Source organism: Colias eurytheme, chromosome 31 (genome assembly GCF_061535395.1).
Source record: "Colias eurytheme isolate Ceu_HAF_F1 chromosome 31, ilColEury1 Martin Lab GWU primary, whole genome shotgun sequence".
NCBI lineage: Eukaryota > Metazoa > Arthropoda > Insecta > Lepidoptera > Pieridae > Colias > Colias eurytheme.
In genome coordinates this window covers 4,962,687-4,980,375 of record NC_143010.1, presented here as the reverse complement: position 1 = coordinate 4,980,375, position 17,689 = coordinate 4,962,687, and the positions used below count along the sequence as shown (strand labels likewise).

Sequence of the window (17,689 nt, the reverse complement as noted above, 5' to 3'; positions counted from 1 at the left end):
TTATCTGTTTCGAGTTTTGCATAGTAAAATCAATAAATTTGCTGCAAATTTCGGACAATCCAGATACTTATACTCTCTTTGATGACAACGATTTAGCATATTTCTAATGAAAAATTAATGTTTCCTTACCAATAAATACCTATAAGTATTAAGTAATATACATATACATATGTATTAAATTTAGTTTAATAAATAAATAGTTCATTAAAATTTGTGTTTTGTTTGTGACAACCCTATCCGACATGTAATGCTTTGTATGAAATTATTACAAATCCCGTGGCAACTTGACCAGGTAGCCAGAGCCTAACAGTTTATTGTAAAGCTTCGGGCTGCCATATTTAAAAAGTCGAAGACTTAAAAAGTAATAGCAACTTAGCCTAAAACAAGAATGTTAAGCACCTACCTATGAAAACTGATATGCAAGGTCAAGATACCACATCAGTGTCAACTTGACCTGTATTACGTTTATTTGTAAATAATATCAGATTCAATATATTTTAAAGAAATACCTAGTAAAAGTGAATGATGAAATCATTCATGACATGAACAAATCATAAAATGTTAATAAAAGTTTAACATAAATAAGTTAGCTAAGAAAAAGTAAAAAAATGTGGTCAAGTAGCCACATTTGACCGGTAATGCAGCATACATACACAACTCGATAATTAAGATAAAAATTTAATTAACAACAGCTTCTTTGTTTTACGATAAGTTCGTTTAAAAAATAACCTATGTAATATAATATGTATATCATTATAATATTATGACTCATCAAAGACACGCTTCAGTAGAGTTCATAATAAATTATAATATGAATATTAATGAAAACAAGTATAATAATAAAATTAATAAGTATATGGAAGCATCATATAATTCATCCATACTAATATTATAAATGGGAAAGTAACTCTGTCTGTCTGTCTGTTACTCAATCACGCCTAAACTACTGAACTAATTTGCATGAAATTTGGTATGGAGATATTTTGATACCCGAGAAAGGACATAGGCTACCTTTTATTGCGAAATATGTACCACGGGCGAAGCCGGGGCGGTCCTCTAGTATTGAATAAATTGATTTATACCTAGTTAAAAAACGCGCTTAAACTCATGAAATTGCTGTATGTACCTAATTGCTTTTTAGACTATCAAATTAGTACATAAATCCTACTAATATTATAAATGCGAAAGTTTGTGAGGGTGTGTGTGTGTGTGTTTGTTACTCTTTCCCGCAAATACTACTGAACCGATTACAATGAAATTTAGCACACACATAGAGGGTATCTTGGATTAATTGATTAACACATAGGATAGGTTTTATCCCGGAAATCCGAAGCCGCGGGCGGAAAGCTAGTCATAAATAAACCTCCCAATTATTATGAAAATTAATTCATAGGTATTTTAGCTATTTCATTCCAACCCGCTCAAACCGGCGCAAACTTGTCAACAATATGACACATACATTTAAATAAATCACAGTCCAATTATCATGCACGTAGTACGTACCTATAGCAAGTGTAAACATTATAATAATGACGATATGAAATCAAGAGTTTATCAGAACGTTCCCCGTCGAAGGTCACTTGACGAATGAGGCGCGCGTGCGTTGACCGTGGGATTTATATTTTGGAATTTGATTTTTTTCGGGTAGATTTCAATTTGATGCGTGATTGAAAAAATTTAAAATGGTCGATTTATATCATAGTTCGTGTTGTACATAGTTATATTATTTAGAAATTCGCAACAATAATTTATACGTGAAATAATCACACGAAAAGCTAAGCAAAAGTAGTTTTAAAATTTGCCATAATTACAATATTCATAGGTAATATTTTAGCCATATCATGTTATTATAATTACTATGTAATACGGATAGTCTCAATCGAAATTGGCTGCCATGATAAAAATAATCTAATTGAGTTAAAAAAAAGCAGGAGGTTGTCATTTCGATTGTATTGCACATATTGCACGCCTCATAAGCGAAGCGTTGAGGTGGGTACTACTGTCACTTCGCGCAAAACATCTGATTTTTCAAACTTAAAATGTCTTTATGTATCATACATTGCACTTGTAAGATAATACATACACACACATATTAAGAAAAAACACTATTTTTAACGTTCATGATATTTTTGATGTCATTTTTGTTATTTAAACTAGTTAAAAAACAGTTTAAAAAAGTTCTGTCTTGGACGTCCGTGTGTCTGTATGTGCGGATCCTTTTTCTTGTTAACACGATAGCGACCGAAATACTTTACTAATCGAGTCTTTATTTTTCTCTTACGCTTGAGTATGCTCAGGAATAGAAAGAACCCTTTCATTTTCAGGGTCTGATTCGATGTGGTTTAATTGTTATTAAATAAACAAAAATAATAATTAATAAATATTTATTAAAAAAAAATTATGAGGCGTGCACTTTTGGATTTTCCAAATTATTTCGGTTTATTACCATTTGTACCGATTTTGATGTTTCTTTTGCACGCCTCATAAGCGAAGCGTTGAGGTGGGTACTACTGTCACTTCGCGCAAAACATCTGATTTTTCAAACTTAAAATGTCTTTATGTATCATACATTGCACTTGTAAGATAATACATACACACACATATTAAGAAAAAACACTATTTTTAACGTTCATGATATTTTTGATGTCATTTTTGTTATTTAAACTAGTTAAAAAACAGTTTAAAAAAGTTCTGTCTTGGACGTCCGTGTGTCTGTATGTGCGGATCCTTTTTCTTGTTAACACGATAGCGACCGAAATACTTTACTAATCGAGTCTTTTTTTTTCTCTTACGCTTGAGTATGCTCAGGAATAGAATTATAGAACCCTTTCATTTTTCAGGGTCTGATTCGATGTGGTTTAATTGTTATTAAATAAACAAAAATAATAATTAATAAATATTTATTAAAAAAAAATTATGAGGCGTGCACTTTTGGATTTTCCAAATTATTTTTATTTGAAAGCCAAAAGTACCTTCCTGCTGGTCAGATCGTCGCCTTACTTCATGACGTGATGGTATTGCCATGACAACCATGATGGCCTTGAAATTTTACTCTCAACGCGATTAAAGTTTCACTTCAAAAACAAAACACACGTAACATACGTACAGGTATGTACGTAGGTACTATACGTACTTGCGTCTATAATTACAAAATTATTATGTGAGCAAACATGTTTTCGCCGTTGCATGACGATATTTATTATAGGCAAAAGTAACGCGTAGATTTTTGTGTTAGGTACTTTTAATAGACTGTGGCGTGGTTTTAAAATCTATACTAATATCTATGCTAATATTATAAAGCTGAAGAGTTTGTTTGTTTGAGCGCGCTAATCTCAGGAACTGGTCTTATTTGAAAAATTATTTCTGTGTTAGATAGCCCATTTATCGAAGAAGGCTATAGGCTATATACTATTATAAAGGCGAAAGTTTGTAAGGATGTATGGATGTATAGATGTATGGATGTTTGTTACTCTTTCACGTAAAAACTACTGAACCGATTACAATGAAATTTAGCACACATATAGAGGGTAACTTGGATTAACACATAGGATAGTTTTTATCCCGGAAATCCCACGAGAACGGGAACTATGCGGGTTTTCCTTTGCAAACGCGGGCGAAGCCGCGGGCGGAAATCTAGTAGGCTATATAATATCAATTAACATCACGCAGACCAACAGGAGCGGAGCAATGCGGGTAAAACAGCACAGCACAGCTAGTATCAAATATCAAAGTCAATGAGGATGGATGGTCTATGTATGAATGAATTCTTGTTACTTTCAAAATCAAGTCAGATACGGATTTTCATTATGTACAATGTACTAGTCCGGGATACATCGCCCATTTTTGCAAGTGATTACTATCAAGCTAATTTTTCGTGAGTAGCTTTATTTTGATGAGATGCCCAATAATTTCATGTATGAAACTCTCGATTGTGGTAGCTACCAGAGGAAACAAGGATAAAATATTTTGATTTGATGGTTCTCAAATATTAATTACTAACTGAATGTTTTTTTTTTGTTCAATCTCAAGATAATTATCTAAATTATTCGAAAAAATATTTGTCCTACAAAATCTATGGTTTGATCAAAGAGTCCCCCTTTCCAATGTGTATCGATAACGAAGTCATCATAAATGATTACTAACCAGCTGATTTTTTTATTTTCACTTATTTAATACTTATATAATTCAACAGACATATTGTCCTACAAATTGCGTAATAAATATTTGAGAACCGTCAAATCAAAAATTTTTATCCTTGTTACCTCTGTAAGCTACCACAATCGGGAGTTTCGTTCATGAAATTATTGGGCATCTCATCAAAATAAAGCTACTCACGAAAAATTAGCTTGATAGTAATCACTTGCAAAAATGGGCGATGTATCCCGGACTATACATACTACATACTTGGCAATGATGTAGCTTATATACTAGAATATTATATTTCTATGCGCTTATCTCAGAAGTCAGAACTACTGTATCGATTTCAAAAAATCTTTCACCGTTTTTATTTCTCACTTTCGTAATACATAATAAAAGTGAACTCTTTTCTTATATAATATTTCCGAACGATGTTTTCCTTCGCCGATTACAGCAGTTATATGTATAAATATTAAATATGAAAATTTATTTACCTTCTTTTAATTTTATTCACATACAATACTATATTTAACACTGTAGTATTTAGATAAAAGGTGGACTACATAATATAATTTTTCTTCAAGGCCGTAGGCCTTTTTGCGTATCAAATTTTTATGACGTTTATTCAATTGTTTTTAAATTCGACATTGAAATTGAAATCCATACTTGCTATCGGGTTTAAATTACTAGAATTATTGTAAAATTTTCAACGATAAGTTATAATACAAGGCCATTTCACAAATGTGTATGTACTATGTATGTATATGTAAACCACTATATTTATTTGAATGAAATTTTCTTATTTAATATTTAACATGGTAATCGATCGCTCCTAAAAGTGCACGTTTTCTGCTTTTTCACACAAAAATTACTCTACCGATCTTGATGCAATTAAGCATCCAGATAGATTATACTTCGGATTAGCATATTATACATAAATTACTATTTATCCATAAAACACAAACCAAGCCACTGTCTAATAAAACAAGTACAATAACATAAGCCACTGCACTGTCATCAGCATTACTAGGACTTCATAAACAGCAGACGGTGTGCTTGCATTTCATAAACTATAAAGTATAAACCCATTGTCCTCTCGCGTGCTGATAATTCTAGTCGTGATGAAAACACGAGGAAAGTTAAATATTATCATTGTTTTTATACAGTTAGAATTACATGCAAATAGAAGCGCATAATTTACGTAGATACTGCATCTTTAAATTATTGACATGCTCCTATTAATATTGTATGAATAGTGAATACACAAAATGAGTCAATTGAAGATTAACTTTATCAAATTCGTACACAAATGTGTAAAGACTCGATATGTGTCATAAAAAAAATTGCTAGTGAAAATATCAACTATGTACTAGCTTTGAAATAATAGATAAATAATCTTATATATAAAAATGAATCGCAAAATGTGTTGGTAAGCGCATAACTCGAGAACGGCTGAACCGATTTCGATAATTCTTTTTTTATTATATTCCTTGAAGTACGAGGATGGTTTTTATGTAGAGAAAACGTAAATATGTACCACGGGCGAAGCCGGGGCGGACTGCTAGTCTATAATATAAAAATTAATCCCAAAATGTGTTGGTAAGCGCATAACTTGAGAACGGCTGAACCGATTTCGTTAATTCTTTTTTTATTATATTCCTTGAAGTACGAGGATGGTTCTTACGTAGAGAAAACGTGAATATGTACCACGGGCGAAGCCGGGGCGGACTGCTAGTATTTAATATTTTTTACCCGCCTTAAATTTTCAGAACAAGATCAAATTTAGATGGATCAAGCAAGGCACAAGCTTTCAAACATTAAAAGATTCATCAAAATCGATTAAGCAAATCGAAAATTTTGAAGTAACTGGGATTCAGCCAGATAAACAAAATACAGTGAAATTGAAAACCTCTTTATTTTTGGAAGTCGGTTCACGGTTGAATATAAATACTACACAAGTAAATCAATCTAGTTGTTCGCTATAAAATAAAATGTTTGAAAATTGAAAATACACACTGCTTGTAAAAAAAACTTACTTTTAGTTACTGAGTCCGGAATAAACGATCGAAATTAATTATAGAAAATTATTATTTTGATAAATAAAGAAAGCTTGTTTGTCCATCCAACTTTCTCAATCAAGTAATCTTCAAACAAAAGTACCAGGGGAGCATAACACACAGAGTGTTGACATTACTTGCACATGCACAGAATCACCTTTCGGTATCGAAGGTCGTGCACCGAGACGTCTCGACGGTGGCGGGTCAGCGAACCCGTTATTGTTTGGGCAATGCTCTTGAGGAGTTCTGCGCTCCTGGTACTTTCAGCTCGTTAGTTGGGGTGGGATTTTTGCGCATGCGCGGGAGAACAAAGAAAACTAAATACGTACTAAATTTGGAATATTTAAGTTGGATAAATTTGAATAAAATATTTGTATGCGTTTATTGAACTAGCAAGATTCTCCGACTTCATATAATATTGATGTAACTTAACTTTCTACATAACTTCCTAAAGTTAAATAATTTAAAAACTACACTTGCATTTGATTATAAAATTATGTTATGTATGTATGTTTTTGTACTTATAAAGGACATGTATAAGTTAGTTTTAGTTATGAAATAAAATACACATATTGTATGCTTATCAGTTGTCTAGTTTACATAGTAGTTGCTTTGTTGAGTCAAGATAACATTGTAATAAATATAATCGATCAACTAACATAATAACGTTGGTTTAAAATACTACGTTATGAATTTCCTAGCTTCCAAAGGTATAAAACTAACTGCGCCCCGCGGATTTACCCGCATTGTTACGTTCCCATTGGTCTTAGCGTGATGATAATATAATATACATAGTCTCTATAGTCTTTCTCAATAATAAGGATATCTAAAAATTGAAAATTTTTCAAATCGGACCATTTGTTCCTGAGATAAGCACGTTCAATCAAACAAACAAACTCTTCAGCTTTATTATATTAGTATAGATGTCCATGTCACAAATGCAACCAAACAGCTCCGAAACGGCTTGACCGTTTTAATTATTAATTCTCTTGTGCCAATTCTGTAGACTTGAGAACAAGTCGTAAACAAAGATAATTTGGAAAATCCAAAAGTGCACGCCTCATAATTTTTTTTTAATAAATATTTATTAATTATTATTTTTGTTTATTTAATAACAATTAAACCACATCGAATCAGACCCTGAAAAATGAAAGGGTTCTATTCCTGAGCATACTCAAGCGTAAGAGAAAAAAAAAGACTCGATTAGTAAAGTATTTCGGTCGCTATCGTGTTAACAAGAAAAAGGATCCGCACATACAGACACACGGACGTCCAAGACAGAACTTTTTTAAACTGTTTTTTAACTAGTTTAAATAACAAAAATGACATCAAAAATATCATGAATGTTAAAAATAGTGTTTTTTCTTAATATGTGTGTGTATGTATTATCTTACAAGTGCAATGTATGATACATAAAGACATTTTATGTTTTGCGCGAAGTGACAGTAGTACCCACCTCAACGCTTCGCTTATGAGGCGTGCAATATGAGGGATCATCTTGACAGAGCATTTGCCGGGTCAGCTAGTAATACCCCAGCCACACTATGCTACTCGTCCTGCTACTCGTGCTGCTCCTCGTCCTGCTCATCGCGCTGCCGCTCGCCTCGATATTGCCGTCTGGCCACACACTGCTCTACTCGCGCGATTAATCGCGACGCTCTTCACTAGGGATGGGTCGTCGACGTATTTTTCATCAACGAGACTAGATAGTTAAATGTCGTTCATCAACTAGTCATTCAACTAGTTAAAATCTTCGACTAGTCCATGTGTAAAATAAATAACTATTATTAAATAAATTCTTAAAACAATAAATTCTAATCTCAATAAAACAATTAATAAATATTTATGCTTTCTTACAAAAATTATACTCCCTAAAAAAAGTATTACTAAAAAACTTATTATCGTTTGTTTTTATAGTTTAAATTCAAAACATTTTATGCTCTGCCCTATCCCTCTCCTCTAACTAATTTCCTTCCGTACTCCGGTTGTCTGGAAGAAATCGCTATTTAGCGATAAGACCGCCATTTGTTTTAATTTATAATTAGATTAAGTTCATATTTTAGTTTAAATCTAAGAGCAATAAAGGATAAATAAATAAATAAATAAATAAATAACATTGGTCTTGTAAACCAAAAATATTTTTTTTAAAAAACTTCAAAGAAAAGAATTTATTCTTATCAATAAGACTGTTTAGCCGTTGAATTCAACTAGTGCATTGGTGAGCGATGGACTAGTCGAATCGTTGAGTGTACATATAGACGGTTAATTTAACTAGTCCGTTGATTCCATGACGCCCATCCCTAATTCGCACTCGTATTGCCGGTCCTTTGACTCGCGCGCAAAAGCCGACAGCAGTGAGCAGGACGATGAGCACGACGAGTGGCATGACGAGTAACGTGGCCACACTACGTCCCTGCCTACTTCCCTCGTCACTTCCCATACCACTCGTCGAGTCGTGTGGCTGGGGCATAATATATTATTCAGTAAGGCTTCCGACTTGCAACGAAAAGTACAGGATGGATGGATGGATGGATGTTTGTTACTCTTTCACGCAAATACTACTGAACCGATTACAATTAAATTGTGTGTACCTACATACCAGCTGAAGTTTGAAGACCCAGAATAAGCAATCTCGGAATCCCGGAATTCCCACAAGAACGGGAACTATGCGGATTTTTTTGAAAATGCGTGTGAAGCCGCGGCCGGAAATCTAGTGCGCATTACATAGTCGTAAATTTAATTCACAAATCCATGAAGATATAGTATATGAAGTAACTAGCTTTCCGCCCGCGACTTCGCCCGCTTTGTCTAAAACATAATAAATTATATACAAGAACCTTCCTCTTGAATCACTCTATCTATTCCAAAAAACCGCATCAAAATCCGTTGCGTAGTTTCAAAGATTTAAGCATACAAAGGGACATAGGGACAGAGAAAGCGACTTTGTTTTATACTATGTAGTGATAGTGATATTAGTAATCATCTTATAGATCCAGATTATTATCGCGACTTCATTAGCATGCAATAAGCATACATAAAATTACAGTATTACTAGCGGTCCGCCCCGGCTTCGCCCGTGGTACATATGAAAAATAGATGTTGGCCGATTCTCAGACTTACCCGATATGCACAGAAAATTTCATGAGTATCGGTCCACCCGTTTCGGAGGAGTATGCAGACTAACATTGTGACACGAGAATTTTATATATAAGAGATATCAACTCATTACAATTTATTACAATACAATACATTCTATTCACATAACGATTATAATATTATTGTTTTGATGCTTCAAAAGTCCTTTAAGGTCGTAATAAAGTTTTTATAGTAGAGCCATTTGACATTTGACAGTTGACAAGCAACATTTGACAGTTCAAAAAAATTCAACAACGTAACCTAGTAACGACGACATAGAATAACATGATATTTCGTTTTGTTAGAACTGCACATTTGTTTAACTTTTTTCAATTACGATTACATATAGTTCAGGATCCATCGCCCATTTTTGCACTTGATTACTATCAAGCTAATTTTCCGTGAGTAGCTTTATTTTGATGAGACGCCCAATAATTTCTTGTACGAAACTCTCGATTGTGGTAGCTTACAGAGGTAACAAGGATAAAATGTTTTGTTTGATGGTTCTAAAATATTTATTACGCAATTTGTAGGACAATATGTCTGTTGAATTATATAAATATTAACTAAGTGAAAACAAAAAAATCAGCTGGTTAGTCATCATTTATGATGACTTCGTTATCGAATATCGATACACATTGGAAAGAGGGGACTCTTTGATTACTCACAGAAAATTAGCTTGATAGTAATCAAGTGCAAAAATGGGCGATGGATCCTGAACTAATATTTATAATAATAGTGACCGATACAAGTAATTTTAAAATTTGATTTTACTGATAAACCATTCTAAACATAATAAACAATTTCTGATTAAAAGAACAGAAAAAACCGTGTGCCTACAGTTAGTTAATATTTGTCAAGTATGTAATTTCATACAACACTAGCGATTCACCTTGGTTTGTTTATTGCAACATGATATGTATGTATTATGTTTCGACTTGATTGATGTTTCAATCTCAATTTAATTATTAATTCTTTTACAATATTATTATATCTATACTAATACTAGCGGTCCGCCCCGGCTTCGCCCGTGGTACATATTTACGTTTTCTCTACATAAGAACCATCCTCGTACTTCAAGGAATATAATAAAAAAAGAATTATCGAAATCGGTTCAGCCGTTCTCGAGTTATGCGCTTACCAACACATTTTGCGATTCATTTTTATATATAAGATTATAAAGTTGAAGAGTTTGTTTGTGTGTTTGAACGCGCTAAACACAGGAAGTACTGGTAGGGTTGCCAACCGTACTATAATATATAGTATTGTACTATATTTCGGGTCTGCGTACTATATACTGTTGAAAACATATATAGTACGCAAAAATACTATATTTTCAACACCGACAAATGTAACAAACAAATCCTTCATTAAAAAAAAATAAGAACGCGCCTATTCATTGTTAAGATGGCTAAGTCATATAACCTATTACGCATATATACCTACCAGTGGCGAGAAGAAAGAAACAGAAGTAGTGTATCATTGATAAAAAATGAGCTTTTGATTTATATTAACAACCCTAAGTACTGGTCCGATTTCAAAATTATTTCGGTGTTAGATTGCCTATTCATCGAAGTAGGCTATATTATATCGTCATGCTAAGACCAACAGGAGCGGAGCAATGCGAGTAAAACCGCGGGGCACAGCTACAAGTCCTATATGATTGAATCTAAGAACGAACACAATGGCCTATTATTTAATAACCTCATCTAAATATAGCTCAACTCAATAGACGTATATATTTTAGTATGTGAGCGTTTTCAAAAAAAAGTGTACCCCTCACTTTCGGCCTGTCCCCTGTGTTTCAAGTCGAATAACAAGTAAAATTTATATGATGGCTAATTATATAATGCTTGAAAAGTATTAAATACATCATAATTTGATAAATTCAAACAATTAATTCACGGAAACATTGCGTACTATTTTTTAAATAATCATTTTTAAAACTAAAGTGTCAGTTTTTGGCGTGTCCCCATCCAAGTTCTTCGATGTTAGAGAAGCGATTCTAAAAAGTTTTATACCAAGGTACCATAAGTTTTAGTGTCATCTAAAAGTACATTTATTTGCGAATCGTCGCATGTAGTTCATAATTAAGGCCTTATAATCGTTTAAAAGCAATTTGATTTCCAAAAATATCTTAAAAAGTGGTACCGACCGGACATGTCGGGTTTATCACGGCTAATAATGCCACTTACAAATTTTAGATTACTATTTGAATTTTATAAATGGCAAAATTATCGTTTACTTTCACCGTCCGCTAATTTAAAAAAGCTTATTTTCAAATACAGTTCGAGTAAAACAGACGTGTTTTGTGAGTGCAACGGCCGTTGCAATTTCTACTGTCTGGTTTGAGACATATTATTACTTGATACAGGGAAGTAAACATCGTTTAAATACTTTCAGAAGATGAGCAATATATTCATTAACCGTTATTTATATTTGATAATCAGTGTAGGCACATTTTTTCGTCAGAATATAATTTTGACTAAAAACTGAAAAGAAAACGTCACGTCAGTTTTGCAACATTTTGCTTCGTGACCTATAGGCTGACAAGAAAAGTCGCAAAACTGCAGCATAAAGCCAAGTCTAGATTGTCATTGTAATATTCTTCATAATTTTTATAATTTTTTCATATTTTTAGGTTTCACTGATCTCGGGACCAAAAAGGACATGTATAATTTGCAAAAAATGGTATTGCAATGAATGCGTTGGTCAGCAGGTATACCCTGAATACATAATATGTGATACATGTATGGAAAGTTAAAAGGTGTAGGTAGTGTAACTCTGAGTTTTACCCTAAAATTGATACTGTGTCAAACTATGTGTTGGTGTATTTTTTTTATGAGACTTAAATAAAATTTTTGTAAACATATTCTCGGTTTTATTTTAACCATGTTAATTGGATTCAATATAAACCTAGCCTTATGAAAAATGGTCTATCGGTTTTGCGACAGTCCCCCGTTTTGCGACAAGAAAAATTTTAGTTTTTACATTTTTTTATTATACGAGACACAAATAATTTGATTTCTATATTTAAAATGCTTTTACTGTTCCGAAATAAAATAACCACTTTGCCGATTTTAATCGAAATGTATTAAGTATCGTAAAAGTAACGGCTACTTTGGCATCAGCTGTGGCAAAACAGAACTTAAAGCTCGTTTAATAGGAATTTTATTAATTTGTCGACTTCAATTTTCTATTTTTTAAATAATGTATGTTATAATCTTCGTAACACAATCAAAATATTTTGCGTCTTTCTTCGTAGTTAATAGTTACATGAGCATTAATGACTGTCGCAAAACTGACACTTTTTTTCACAGTCCCAATTTATTTTGATGATTTCTCGTAAAACAAATTAATCTGCAAGAAATTAAATACAATTTCACTTACTATGATGTATATTTAAAATTTCTAAATCAAAATTTCATTAAAAATGCAACATTTAAAATTTATCCATAAATTCAGGCATGGTACACTTTTTTTTGAAAACGCTCATGTCGGTCATTCAATTACTCTGAATTGGTTTAACTATTGTAATCGGATAACTGCAATGAAACCTATTATTATAAGATGTCTTTTTGTTTGTTTGAGATCGAAGTAAACTACTGGACCGATTTTGAGTTTATTTTACTGTTACAAACATACTTCTTTACTCAATAACATCCTTACTAAAACAATTGTTGTTCTATTTTATTTCACTATCACTACATAGTATAAAACAAAGTCGCTTCTCTGTCCCTATGTCCCTATGTATGTATGCTTAAATCTTTAAAACTACGCAACGGATTTTGATACGGTTCTTTTAATAGATAGAGTGATTCAAGAGGAAGGTTTTAGTAGGTATATAATTTATTATATTTTAGACAAAGCGGGCGAAGCCGCGGGCGGAAAGCTAGTTTTTCATAAATACGAAAGTATTTCATCTTTCACGGCGTAACACAGATCGATTGTATGGGTGTGATTTTTGCATTAGATAGGCTATTTTTACCGCGATTAAATTAGCTATATACTAGCTGCGTACAGCGATTTCACCCGCGTTGCTCCGCTTCTGTTGATCTTAGCGTGATGATATGTAGCCTATAGCCTTCCTCGATAAATGGGCTATCCAACACCGAAACAATTGTGCAAATCGGACCAGTAGTTCCTGAGATTAGCGCGTTAAAACAAACAAACAAACTCTTCAGCTTTCTAATATTAGTAAGTATAGATTTCGTTATTATCCAATACTTTTTTATAAAAACCGGGATTTTAGAAAAGTCTATCAATTACAAATAGTTTTTTTTTTATATTTTCGATTATAATACAGTTTTTCTTTAGGAAAGAGCCAAGCATTTACTAAAAAAATAGTAGAAGTCAATAGGTTCAAAACGTATTCAACAGTATAGGCACTCACCATACATTAAACTGCTAAACCTAAGTTGATAAGTTTAATCCTATATTAGCACTTTACATAATAGTACTGATAACAGCCAGTTGTTGATAAGACGACCTTGTTCCTTATCGCGTTTAGGTTCTAAATACTGGGGTAGAGCATATTATATTGAACTAGAGGTCCGCCCCGGCTTCGCCCGTGGTACATATTTCGCAATAAAAGGTAGCCTATGTCCTTTCTCTGGTATCAAAATATCTCCATACCAAATTTCATGCAAATTGGTTCAGTAGTTCAGGCGTGATTGAGTAACAGACAGACAGACAGAGTTACTTTCGCATTTATAATATTAGTATGGATTAGATATAGCTGACAGTTTAGGATGTTAGTAAAAATTGAGTCTATGTACAAATAAACTATGGTGGTGTAAACAAATGAATCTATTTATAAAAAAATTTGCTGCCAGACCATAAATATAAAATAATGCAAATTGTAATATGAATACTAAGTGTGATATTTAATTATATCTATGAAAAAGTATTCGTAGAATTACAATTTTAGCAATTCTTGTTCTGAGTATGATATCCCAAAATTTTGCAATACAACAGAACCATTTAGAATTACAATATCATTAAGGCAATTTTTAAAGGTTTTTGTTAATTTTTCAGCTAAAAACATGTACCAACTACCACGCGAGCAAAACAAAAATAACAGGCTTTATCTATTGGGTCGATAAAATCACACAACTTAAAATTACGCATATTGTTCTCTATTATATTAATATGTAACAAACATACATACGTCCTCAGTCCTCACAAACTTTCGCATTTATAACATTACCTCACAAGGATCTCACAGTATCACTACATAGTATAAAACAAAGTCGCTTTTTCTGTCCCTATGTCCCTATGTATGCTTAAATCTTTAAAACTACGCAACGGATTTTGATGCGGTTTTTTGTAATAGATAGAGTGATTCAAGAGGAAGGTTTTAGTATATAATTTATTAGGTTTTAGACAAAGCGGGCGAAGCCGCGGGCGGAAAGCTAGTACTTTATGTCGCCGTCATCTGTTTGAATCTGCTTTTTGATTCAATTGAATGACTAGGCCGAACGTTGTTTTAATAAGCTCCTATTTCTGTATAGTTTTAAAAAAACACGAACCGAACCTAACCCACCCCCTTATCCGAACCAACCACTTTGCTAATTGCTAATTGACGTTCAGTCAAGACGTTGAACGTTACATTCAACAACTGGAGTTGTCCATTAGTCATTCAATTAAATGAAGGTGCTAGTCATTCAATCAAATAGCAGATTTAACTAGATAACTACGACGTATATATCATCTTACATCACTTCATACACCTACAAATAAATCGCAATCTATATTGTCCTCTATTCTATTAATATGTCCGTCTGTCGGTCAGCAACAGCTACACAGGATACGGGGCCACTTGAGACCGTTTAGGTACAGGGGGGCGTGGGTCAATGGACTGGGTGCGATTGGTATAATAATATTAAATAACAATAAATATATAGAATGGAAAAGGGGGAAAAAATAGCGTGTGTGCGCACGTGGGACGTGTCAGAAGTGAAACATCTTTGGCAAAATTCAAGGATACCAAAATCGTCGCCTTATTGCATGACGTGACGGTATTGCCATGACGCGATATTTTTAAGTAATTTTTTTTCTATATTCATAATCACAAAATAAACTAAAAAAACGGTTTTTAAAACACATACCACAAAATTAACTAACAACAACAAAAATTCTTATTCACGCGTTACATTCATTCATTTTAGATATTTTTTGTTCTATTTCCCGATGGCACTTTATCATGCATGATGGCAATTCATCAGCACCCACTATTTATGTAGTATGTAGGCATTTTTTTTTTAATATATTCTTTCTTTTATTTCTTTTTTGCGCTACCCTTATTCTTCTCACATTTCCTTTCCTACCAGGTTGCCTGGCAGAGATTGCTGTGTAGCAATAAGGCCGCCTATTGTGCAAAATTTTTGTACCTCACTAATTTGTACCAAATTTCCTATATTGTTTTGTACAATGAAGTGTTATAAATAAATAAATAAATATCACAGAATGGTTCAAAATTTTTTCCCAAGCCACACAGTAGAATTCCATACCAAATTCTTAAACCTACAAAGATTGAACAACAAAAAAATCATATACACACACACATATTCGTGCATAGATATCACTAACACACACACACAAACACCTAGCGGGCAAATCTTTTGAGAAAAATGTAACAAACACACACCCATCAAACTTATAACTATTTTAGTAAAGAGATATAATTATATGGATTTGATGTTTCAATAATAATAAATTCTATATTATTATTGACACAACAAATCAACGGAATACACATGCTACTCGCTTATCTCATGCTATCCTGTTACTTTAAATAAATAATACACTACATTGTACATTTATAAGTGCTTTGTTTATCTATCTACACCAATATTACAAAGAGGAAAACTTTGTTTGATTGTAATGAATAGGCTCATAAACTACTGGACCAATTTTAAAAATTCTTTCACCATTCGAAAGCTACATTATCCACGAGTAATATTGGCTATATATCATCATGCTAAGACCAACAGGAGCGGAGTAATGCGGGTGAAACCGCGCGGCACAGCTAGTGGTATATAATTTGGTCTTAAACTAGTTATACACGCGGCATTGCTTGCACATCCTGGAAATAAGTTGCTTGTACAAAATTTTATATCATTCTAGCTGTGCTGTGCAGTTTTACCCGCATTGCTTCGCTCCTGTTGGTAGCGTGATGATATAGAGCCTGCAACCTTCCTTGATAACTGGTCTGTCTAACACTGACAGAATTTTTAAAATCGGACCAGTAGTTCCTCAGATTCAAACCGCGTTCAAACAAACAAACTCTTCAGCTGTATAATAGTAGTATAGATAATACAATAAAAAATAAATATTATTGAGATAAATGCTCTATTTCCACCAAATAAAGATAAGAATAATATATTTATATGGTTTTGTTTAAAAAAACTCATAAGTACTTTGTTTTTGTAATATTTAAAAAGACTAGCGGTCCGCTCCGGCTTCGCCCGTGGTACATATTTACGTTTTCTCCACATAAGAACCACCGTTGTACCCCAAGGAATATAATAAAAAAAGAATTATCAAAATCGGTCCACCTGTTCACGCGTGATGGAAAACGACCAAGGAAAACGACCATTTCATTTTTATTTATATAATATATAGATAGATAAACCCAAATAGTGTAACCCATTAAGATTCGTCATTCTGATAAAAAGTAGGTATTTAAAATTTTATATATTTTATAAAATACTAGACGTGCCTCACTGTTTTACCCGCATTGCTCCGCTCCTATTGGTCTTAGTGTGGTGATATAATATATCTAGCCTTCCTTGATAAATGGGCTATCTAACACCGAAAGAATTTTCAAATCAGATCAGTATTTTCAGCTTTATAATATTTTATTTTATTATAAAATTAGCGGTCCGCCCCGGCTTCGCCCGTGGTACCTACATGTTTAAACTATCCTATCCCTCAAGTTCCCCTTATCCCTCAAGACCGCCTCCTTGGTACAGTGGTTGACGCGTGAGCGTAGAACCGAGGGGTCCTGTGTTCGATTCCCGGTGGAGACGAAGAAAAAAAAAATGTCTCGGTCTGGCAGGACACAGAAGGCTGATCACCTACTTGTCCCTAAAGAAAATCGATCAGTGAAACAGATGTATGAATAATGCATCTGCCCCTTACCCCTCTAGGGGACACGGGACTTCACTATCCCTCAAGTTGGATCGAACAGCACATGGTGTGCGAATTTTACAAACATTGTGACACAAGATTTATTATTTTTGTCAATAATGATAAATAGAGTTGAAAATTTACTACTTTGTTTACAGGTGTGGTTAAGTAATTGATATTTTTATTCTTTTAAAATGATTTCAACGATTAGTCTTTTTTTTTTTTAA

At 33.1% G+C, this 17,689-nt stretch overlaps 1 protein-coding gene across 1 annotated transcript in view; it reads right to left on the bottom strand.

Moving 5' to 3' along the window:
* The window catches only part of BNIP3 (BCL2 interacting protein 3), a 35,993-nt gene that overhangs the window by 17,451 nt on the left and 853 nt on the right, over window positions 1-17,689 (bottom strand). The window lies entirely within an intron of this gene.